Source organism: Delphinus delphis, unplaced genomic scaffold (genome assembly GCF_949987515.2).
Source record: "Delphinus delphis unplaced genomic scaffold, mDelDel1.2 scaffold_30, whole genome shotgun sequence".
Taxonomy (NCBI): Eukaryota; Metazoa; Chordata; class Mammalia; order Artiodactyla; family Delphinidae; genus Delphinus; species Delphinus delphis.
In genome coordinates, this window is record NW_027192651.1 from 2,760,449 (window position 1) to 2,771,231 (window position 10,783).

The following is a 10,783-nucleotide window of genomic DNA, read 5'->3' on the forward strand; positions in this document are numbered from 1 at the left end:
TGGTATTTAGTTACAAAGCAATATCACTCAGCAATGAAATCTGTGTCATCAGGCCCTTAGCAGCACAATGAGTGGATTCAGGTATGATGATTCTAACTGAAATAAGTCACACAGAAAAAGAAACATCATAAGATATCAGTAATACACGGAATGGAAACTTGGCTACACAGGAACTGAATTACAGAACAGAACAGGGTCTCAAATTTAGAAAACCAACTAATGCTTGCTTAAGGGTAAAGGTGAGTTGGGGTGCTGCATAAAACCAGAGATTGAAATGAGCACAGATAAAGTTCCTTAAGCCAAATATGGAATAGACAAGAGCTACTCCTTGCTCAATGAAATGGACTCAACACCCCATATTAAACGCCTAAGAATGTACCTGACTAGTAAGTATCTTAAAACCTATGGATTGCTATGTCTCCGAAAGAGAATCAAGCATGTGTACAGGGGCATAAACGCAGCAGTGATAGGATTGGAGAGGTTCGGTGAGCAAATGAAGACCCTTTGAAGTCATATTGCATGGTACCCATTCCACGGGTTTCAACTACCCAGGTTTAAGGTATTCTTCCTTCAGCTAAAACATGCATGTGGAACCTAGAGTATGATCAACCATGTGATCGGGAGACGTGTTCAAATATGTCTCAGTTTTCCTCCCCTGGTACTCGGGTGCAACATTACAGACGCTTTACTAACACTCTCCCCACTTGGAGAGTCAGTCCCTTTAACCTCCTGTTTGGCCCAGTTTGCAATTTCTGTGGAAGATGAACAGGAATAGCGAGAACCAATGAGAGCTAGCTGGAGGTGTCTGGATGGGCAAATTTAACTCTCATTTCCCACCAGGAAGAGGAATTAACCAAAGGCTCAGCATGCCGTGCCAGAACCAGATTAGGTCCTGAAGACATCCTGGGGTGTTGCGGCCAGGTCACAAGAAAGCGAGTTGAAGAAAGGAGCTCAGGGGCACTGTAATTCACAAACCTGCAGAGTTATAAATGACAGCTATCGTCCAAAAATACACTGAAGTAAGGCTGCCAAGAGGACTTGAAAGCGGGTCAGAATTGCAGGAAACCGATTTCAGGAGGTAGACTGGAATTGCATTGAAAGCATAGGAAAAGAGGCAGAACGTCCACAATGATGCACTTGGCCAAAAAGGGCGTATGCGTTTTTTCCTGAATATATTTCAGGAAAAAACGCATACGCCCTTTTTGGCCAACCAAGCAAACTTGCAAAGGAAATCTGCACTACAATGAAGTCTCACTTCTCCCCGGTCAAAAGGGCCATCTGAAAAAAGTGTAAAATCCAGAAAGGCAACAGGCCATTGAGAACTGGGAGCCTTGTTATGCTGATGGGCGGGATGTAAATTGCCATCAGACACTTGGGAGAAGTGTATGGTGTTTCCTGAAACATCTAAAAAACAAAGCAACAGAACCTAGGGCACTTTCACTTATGGTCCTATAGCTTAGGGAAATTAAAATCAAAAAGACACAGCCACCCCAAAGTTTGGAGCGCCTCTGTTTACAAGAACCTCGTTTACCGTACAAGTTCAATACCACAGAAATTGAAAAATGGATAAAGAACTTGTGGTACTAACGTACAATGCAGTATCACTCAGCAATGAAATCTATGTCATCAGGCCCGTAGAAGCATAATGAGTGGATTCAGGTACGATGATTCTAACTGAAATAAGTCACACAGAAAAAGAAACATCATAAGATATCAGAAATACACGGAATGTAAACTTGGCTACACAGGAACTGCATTCCAAAACAGAACAGGGTCTCAAATTTAGAAAACCAACTTATGCTTGCTTAAGGGGAAAGGTGAGTTGGGGTGCTGCATAAAACCAGAGATTGAAATGAGCACAGATAAAGTTCCTTAAGCCAAATATGGAATAGACAAGAGCTACTCCTTGCTCAACGAAATGGACTCAAAACCCCATATTAAACGCCTAAGAATGTACCTGACTAGTAAGTATCTTAAAACCTATGGATTGCTATGTCTCCAAAAGAGAATCAAGCGTGTGTACAGGGGCATAAACGCAGCAGTGATAGGATTGGAGAGCTTCGGTGAGCAAATGAAGACCCTTTGAAGTCATATTGCATGGTACCCATTACACGGGTCTCAACTCTCCAGGTTTAAGGTATTCTTCCTTCAGCTAAAACATGCATGTGGAACACAGAGTATGATCAACCATGTGAACGGGAGACGTGTTCAAATATTTCTCAGTTTTCCTCCCCTGGTACTCGGGTGCAACATTCCAGACGCTTTACTAACACTCTCCCGACTTGGAGAGTGAGTCCGTTTAACCTCCTGTTTGGCCCAGTTTGCAATTTCTGCGGAAGATGAACAGGAATAGCGAGAACCAATGAGAGGCTAGCTGGAGGTGTCTGGACGGGCAAATTTAACTCTCATTTCCCACCGGGAAGCGGAATTAACCAAAGGCTGAGCATGCCGGGCCGGAACCAGATTAGGGCCTGAAGCCATCCTGCGGTGTTGCGGCCAGGTCACAAGAAAGCGAGTTGAAGAAAGGAGCTCAGGGGCACTGTAATTCACAAACCTGCAGAGTTATAAATGACAGCTATCGTCCAAAAATAGACTGAAGTAAGGCTGCCAAGAGGACTTGAAAGCGGGTCAGAATTGCAGGAAAGCGATTTCAGGAGGTAGACTGGAATTGCATTGAAAGCATAGGAAAAGAGGCAGAACGTCCACAATGATGCACTTGGCCAAAAAGGGCGTATGCGTTTTATCCTGAATATATTCAGGAAAAAACGCATACGCCCTTTTTGGCCAACCAAGCAAGCTTGCAAAGGAAATCTGCACTACAATGAAGTCTCACTTCCCCCCGGTCAAAAGGGCCATCTGAAGAAAGTGTAAAATGCAGAAAGGCAACAGGCCATTGAGAACTGGGAGCCTTGTTATGCTGATGGGCGGGATGTAAATTGCCAACAGACACTTGGGAGAAGTGTATGGTGTTTCCTGAAACATCTAAAAAACAAAGCAACAGAGCCTAGGGCACTTCCACTTATGGTCCTATAGCTTAGGGAAATTAAAATCAAAAAGACACAGTCACCCCAAAGTTTGGAACAGCTCTGTTTACAAGAACCTCGTTTACAGTACAAGTTCAACATCGCAGAAAGTGAAAAATGGATAAAGAAGTTGTGGTATTCACTTACAAAGCAATATCACTCAGCAATGAAATCTATGTCATCAGGCCCTTAGCAGCACAATGAGTGGATTCAGGTATGATGATTCTAACTGAAATAAGTCACACAGAAAAAGAAACATCATAAGATATCAGTAATACACGGAATGGAAACTTGGCTACACAGGAACTGAATTACAGAACAGAACAGGGTCTCAAATTTAGAAAACCAACTTATGCTTGCTTAAGGGGAAAGGTGAGTTTGGGTGCTGCATAAAACCAGAGATTGAAATGAGCACAGATAAAGTTCCTTAAGCCAAATATGGAATAGACAAGAGCTACTCCTTGCTCAACGAAATGGACTCAACACCGCATATTAAACGCCTAAGAATGTACCTGACTAGTAAGTATCTTAAAACCTATGGATTGCTATGTCTCCGAAAGAGAATCAAGCATGTGTACAGGGGCATAAACGCAGCAGTGATAGGATTGGAGAGGTTCGGTGAGCAAATGAAGACCCTTTGAAGTCATATTGCATGGTACCCATTCCACGGGTTTCAACTACCCAGGTTTAAGGTATTCTTCCTTCAGCTAAAACATGCATGTGGAACCTAGAGTATGATCAACCATGTGATCGGGAGACGTGTTCAAATATGTCTCAGTTTTCGTACCCTGGTACTCGGGTGCAACAATCCAGACGCTTTACTAACACTCTCCCCACTTGGAGAGTCAGTCCCTTTAACCTCCTGTTTGGCCCAGTTTGCAATTTCTGCGGAAGATGAACAGGAATAGCGAGAACCAATGAGAGGCTAGCTGGAGGTGTCTGGACGGGCAAATTTAACTCTCATTTCCCACCTGGAAGAGGAATTAACCAAAGGCTCAGCGTGCCGTGCCGGAACCAGATTAGGGCCTGAAGCCATCCTGCGGTGTTGCGGCCAGCTGAAAAGAAAGCGAGTTGAAGAAAGGAGCTCAGGGGCACTGTAATTCACAAACCTGCAGAGTTATAAATGACAGCTATTGTCCAAAAATATACTGAAGTAAGGCTGCCAAGAGGACTTGAAAGCGGGGCAGAATTGCAGGAAACCGATTTCAGGAGGTAGACTGCAATTGCATTGAAAGCATAGGAAAAGAGGCAGAACGTCCACAATGATGCACTTGGCCAAAAAGGGCGTATGCGTTTTTTCCTGAATATATTCAGGAAAAAACGCATACGCCCTTTTTGGCCAACCAAGCAAGCTTGCAAAGGAAATCTGCACTACAATGAAGTCTCACTTCCCCCCGGTCAAAAGGGCCATCTGAAAAAAGTGTAAAATCCAGAAAGGCAGGACAGGCCATGGAGAACTGGGAGCCTTGTGATGCTGATGGGCGGGATGTAAATTGCCAACAGACACTCAGGAGAAGTGTATGGTGTTTCCTGAAACATCTAAAAAACAAAGCAACAGAGCCTAGGGCACTTCCACTTATGGTCCTATAGCTTAGGGAAATTAAAATCAAAAAGACACAGCCACCCCAAAGTTTGGGACGCCTCCGTTTACAAGAACCTAGTTTACCGTACAAGTTCAATATCACAGAAAGTGAAAAATGGATAAAGAACTTGTGGTACTTACGTACAATGCAGTATCACTCAGCAATGAAATCTATGTCATCAGGCCCGTAGCAGTATAATGAGTGGATTCAGGTACGATGATTCTAACTGAAATAAGTCACACAGAAAAAGAAACATCATAAGATATCACTAATACATGGAATGTAAACTTGGCTACACAGGAACTGCATTCCAAAACAGAACAGGGTCTCAAATTTAGAAAACCAACTTATGCTTGCTTAAGGGGAAAGGTGAGTTGGGGTGCTGCATAAAACCAGAGATTGAAATGAGCACAGATAAAGTTTTTTAAGCCAAATATGGAATGGACAAGAGCTACTCCTTGCTCAACGAAATGGACTCAAAACCCCATATTAAACGCCTACGAATGTACCTGACTAGTAAGTATCTTAAAACCTATGGATTGCTATGTCTCCAAAAGAGAATCAAGCGTGTGTACAGGGACATAAACGCAGCAGTGATAGGATTGGAGAGGTTCAGTGAGCAAATGAAGACCCTTTGAAGTCATATTGCATGGTACCCATTACACGGGTCTTAACTCTCCAGGTTTAAGGTATTCTTCCTTCAGCTAAAACATGCATGTGGAACCTAGAGTATGATCAACCATGTGAACGGGAGACGTGTTCAAATATGTCTCAGTTTTCGTACCCTGGTACTCGGGTGCAACATTCCAGACACTTTACTAACACTCTCCCGACTTGGAGAGTCAGCGCCTTTAACCTCCTGTTTGGCCCAGTTTGCAATTTCTGCGGAAGATGAACAGGAATAGCGAGAACCAATGAGAGACTAGCTGGAGGTGTCTGGACGGGCAAATTTAACTCTCATTTCCCACCAGGAAGAGGAAATAACCAAAGGCTCAGCGTGCCGTGAAGGAACCAGATTACGGCCTGAAGCCATCCTGCGGTGTTGCGGCCAGCTCAAAAGAAAGCGAGTTGAAGAAAGGAGCTCAGGGGCACTGTAATTCACAAACCTGCAGAGTTATAAATGACAGCTATCGTCCAAAAATAGACTGAAGTAAGGCTGCCAAGAGGACTTGAAAGCGGGGCAGAATTGCAGGAAACCGATTTCAGGAGGTAGACTGGAATTGCATTGAAAGCATAGGAAAAGAGGCAGAACGTCCACAATGATGCACTTGGCCAAAAAGGGCGTATGCGTTTTTTCCTGAATATATTCAGGAAAAAACGCATACGCCCTTTTTGGCCAACCAAGCAAGCTTGCAAAGGAAATCTGCACTACAATGAAGTCTCACTTCCCCCCGGTCAAAAGGGCCATCTGAAAAAAGTGTAAAATCCAGAAAGGCAGGACAGGCCATGGAGAACTGGGAGCCTTCTTATGCTGATGGGCGGGATGTAAATTGCCAACAACCACTCGGGAGAAGTGTATGGTGTTTCCTGAAACATCTAAAAAACAAAGCAACAGAACCTAGGGCACTTCCACTTATGGTCCTATAGCTTAGGGAAATTAAAATCAAAAAGACACAGCCACCCCAAAGTTTGGAACGGCTCTGTTTACAAGAACCTCGTTTACAGTACAAGTTCAACATCGCAGAAAGTGAAAAATGGATAAAGAAGTTGTGGTATTTAGTTACAAAGCAATATCACTCAGCAATGAAATCTGTGTCATCAGGCCCTTAGCAGCACAATGAGTGGATTCAGGTATGATGATTCTAACTGAAATAAGTCACACAGAAAAAGAAACATCATAAGATATCAGTAATACACGGAATGTAAACTTGGCTACACAGGAACTGAATTACAGAACAGAACAGGGTCTCAAATTTAGAAAACCAACTTATGCTTGCTTAAGGGTAAAGGTGAGTTGGGGTGCTGCATAAAACCAGAGATTGAAATGAGCACAGATAAAGTTCCTTAAGCCAAATATGGAATAGACAAGAGCTACTCCTTGCTCAATGAAATGGACTCAACACCCCATATTAAACGCCTAAGAATGTACCTGACTAGTAAGTATCTTAAAACCTATGGATTGCTATGTCTCCGAAAGAGAATCAAGCATGTGTACAGGGGCATAAACGCAGCAGTGATAGGATTGGAGAGGTTCGGTGAGCAAATGAAGACCCTTTGAAGTCATATTGCATGGTACCCATTCCACGGGTTTCAACTACCCAGGTTTAAGGTATTCTTCCTTCAGCTAAAACATGCATGTGGAACCTAGAGTATGATCAACCATGTGATCGGGAGACGTGTTCAAATATGTCTCAGTTTTCCTCCCCTGGTACTCGGGTGCAACATTACAGACGCTTTACTAACACTCTCCCCACTTGGAGAGTCAGTCCCTTTAACCTCCTGTTTGGCCCAGTTTGCAATTTCTGTGGAAGATGAACAGGAATAGCGAGAACCAATGAGAGCTAGCTGGAGGTGTCTGGATGGGCAAATTTAACTCTCATTTCCCACCAGGAAGAGGAATTAACCAAAGGCTCAGCATGCCGTGCCAGAACCAGATTAGGTCCTGAAGACATCCTGGGGTGTTGCGGCCAGGTCACAAGAAAGCGAGTTGAAGAAAGGAGCTCAGGGGCACTGTAATTCACAAACCTGCAGAGTTATAAATGACAGCTATCGTCCAAAAATACACTGAAGTAAGGCTGCCAAGAGGACTTGAAAGCGGGGCAGAATTGCAGGAAACCGATTTCAGGAGGTAGACTGGAATTGCATTGAAAGCATAGGAAAAGAGGCAGAACGTCCACAATGATGCACTTGGCCAAAAAGGGCGTATGCGTTTTTTCCTGAATATATTCAGGAAAAAACGCATACGCCCTTTTTGGCCAACCAAGCAAGCTTGCAAAGGAAATCTGCACTACAATGAAGTCTCACTTCCCCCCGGTCAAAAGGGCCATCTGAAGAAAGTGTAAAATGCAGAAAGGCAACAGGCCATTGAGAACTGGGAGCCTTGTTATGCTGATGGGCGGGATGTAAATTGCCAACAGACACTTGGGAGAAGTGTATGGTGTTTCCTGAAACATCTAAAAAACAAAGCAACAGAGCCTAGGGCACTTCCACTTATGGTCCTATAGTTTAGGGAAATTAAAATCAAAAAGACACAGTCACCCCAAAGTTTGGAACGGCTCTGTTTACAAGAACCTCGTTTACAGTACAAGTTCAACATTGCAGAAAGTGAAAAATGGATAAAGAAGTTGTGGTATTCACTTACAAAGCAATATCATTCAGCAATGAAATCTATGTCATCAGGCCCTTAGCAGCACAATGAGTGGATTCAGGTATGATGATTCTAACTGAAATAAGTCACACAGAAAAAGAAACATCATAAGATATCAGTAATACACGGAATGGAAACTTGGCTACACAGGAACTGAATTACAGAACAGAACAGTGTCTCAAATTTAGAAAACCAACTTATGCTTGCTTAAGGGTAAAGGTGAGTTGGGGTGCTGCATAAAACCAGAGATTGAAATGAGCACAGATAAAGTTCCTTAAGCCAAATATGGAATAGACAAGAGCTACTCCTTGCTCAACGAAATGGACTCAACACCGCATATTAAACGCCTAAGAATGTACCTGACTAGTAATTATCTTAAAACCTATGGATTGCTATGTCTCTGAAAGAGAATCAAGCATGTGTACAGGGGCATAAACGCAGCAGTGATAGGATTGGAGAGGTTCGGTGAGCAAATGAAGACCCTTTAAATTCATATTGCATGGTACCCATTCCACGGGTTTCAACTACCCAGGTTTAAGGTATTCTTCCTTCAGCTAAAACATGCATGTGGAACCTAGAGTATGATCAACCATGTGATCGGGAGACGTGTTCAAATATGTCTCAGTTTTCGTACCCTGGTACTCGGGTGCAACAATCCAGACGCTTTACTAACACTCTCCCCACTTGGAGAGTCAGTCCCTTTAACCTCCTGTTTGGCCCAGTTTTCAATTTCTGCGGAAGATGAACAGGAATAGCGAGAACCAATGAGAGGCTAGCTGGAGGTGTCTGGACGGGCAAATTTAACTCTCATTTCCCACCTGGAAGAGGAATTAACCAAAGGCTCAGCGTGCCGTGCCAGAACCAGATTAGGGCCTGAAGCCATCCTGCGGTGTTGCGGCCAGGTCACAAGAAATCGAGTTGAAGAAAGGAGCTCAGGGGCACTGTAACTCACAAACCTGCAGAGTTATAAATGACAGCTATCGTCCAAAAATAGACTGAAGTAAGGCTGCCAAGAGGACTTGAAAGCGGGGCAGAATTGCAGGAAACCGATTTCAGGAGGTAGACTGGAATTGCATTGAAAGCATAGGAAAAGAGGCAGAACGTCCACAATGATGCACTTGGCCAAAAAGGGCGTATGCGTTTTTTCCTGAATATATTCAGGAAAAAACGCATACGCCCTTTTTGGCCAACCAAGCAAGCTTGCAAAGGAAATCTGCACTACAATGAAGTCTCACTTCCCCCCGGTCAAAAGGGCCATCTGAAGAAAGTGTAAAATGCAGAAAGGCAACAGGCCATTGAGAACTGGGAGCCTTGTTATGCTGATGGGCGGGATGTAAATTGCCAACAGCCACTTGGGAGAAGTGTATGGTGTTTCCTGAAACATCTAAAAAACAAAGCAACAGAGCCTAGGGCACTTCCACTTATGGTCCTATAGCTTAGGGAAATTAAAATCAAAAAGACACAGTCACCCCAAAGTTTGGAACGGCTCTGTTTACAAGAACCTCGTTTACAGTACAAGTTCAACATCGCAGAAAGTGAAAAATGGATAAAGAAGTTGTGGTATTCACTTACAAAGCAATATCACTCAGCAATGAATTCTATGTCATCAGGCCCTTAGCAGCACAATGAGTGGATTCAGGTATGATGATTCTAACTGAAATAAGTCACACAGAAAAAGAAACATCATAAGATATCAGTAATACACGGAATGGAAACTTGGCTACACAGGAACTGAATTACAGAACAGAACAGTGTCTCAAATTTAGAAAACCAACTTATGCTTGCTTAAGGGTAAAGGTGAGTTGGGGTGCTGCATAAAAACCAGAGATTGAAATGAGCACAGATAAAGTTCCGAAAGAGAATCAAGCATGTGTACAGGGGCATAAACGCAGCAGTGATAGGATTGGAGAGGTTCGGTGAGCAAATGAAGACCCTTTGAAGTCATATTGCATGGTACCCATTCCACGGGTTTCAACTACCCAGGTTTAAGGTATTCTTCCTTCAGCTAAAACATGCATGTGGAACCTAGAGTATGATCAACCATGTGATCGGGAGACGTGTTCAAATATGTCTCAGTTTTCGTACCCTGGTACTCGGGTGCAACAATCCAGACGCTTTACTAACACTCTCCCCACTTGGAGAGTCAGTCCCTTTAACCTCCTGTTTGGCCCAGTTTGCAATTTCTGCGGAAGATGAACAGGAATATCGAGAACCAATGAGAGGCTAGCTGGAGGTGTCTGGACGGGCAAATTTAACTCTCATTTCCCACCAGGAAGAGGAATTAACCAAAGGCTCAGCGTGCCGTGCCAGAAACAGATTAGGGCCTGAAGCCATCCTGCGGTGTTGCGGCCAGGTCACAAGAAATCGAGTTGAAGAAAGGAGCTCAGGGGCACTGTAATTCACAAACCTGCAGAGTTATAAATGACAGCTATCGTCCAAAAATAGACTGAAGTAAGGCTGCCAAGAGGACTTGAAAGCGGGGCAGAATTGCAGGAAACCGATTTCAGGAGGTAGACTGGAATTGCATTGAAAGCATAGGAAAAGAGGCAGAACGTCCACAATGATGCACTTGGCCAAAAAGGGCGTATGCGTTTTTTCCTGAATATATTCAGGAAAAAACGCATACGCCCTTTTTGGCCAACCAAGCAAACTTGCAAAGGAAATCTGCACTACAATGAAGTCTCACTTCCCCCCTGTCAAAAGGGCCATCTGAAAAAAGTGTAAAATCCAGAAAGGCAAGACAGGCCATGGAGAACTGGGAGCCTTGTTATGCTGATGGGCGGGATGTAAATTGCCAACAATCGGGAGAAGTGTATGGTGTTTCCTGAAACATCTAAAAAACAAAGCAACAGAGCCTAGGGCACTTCCAC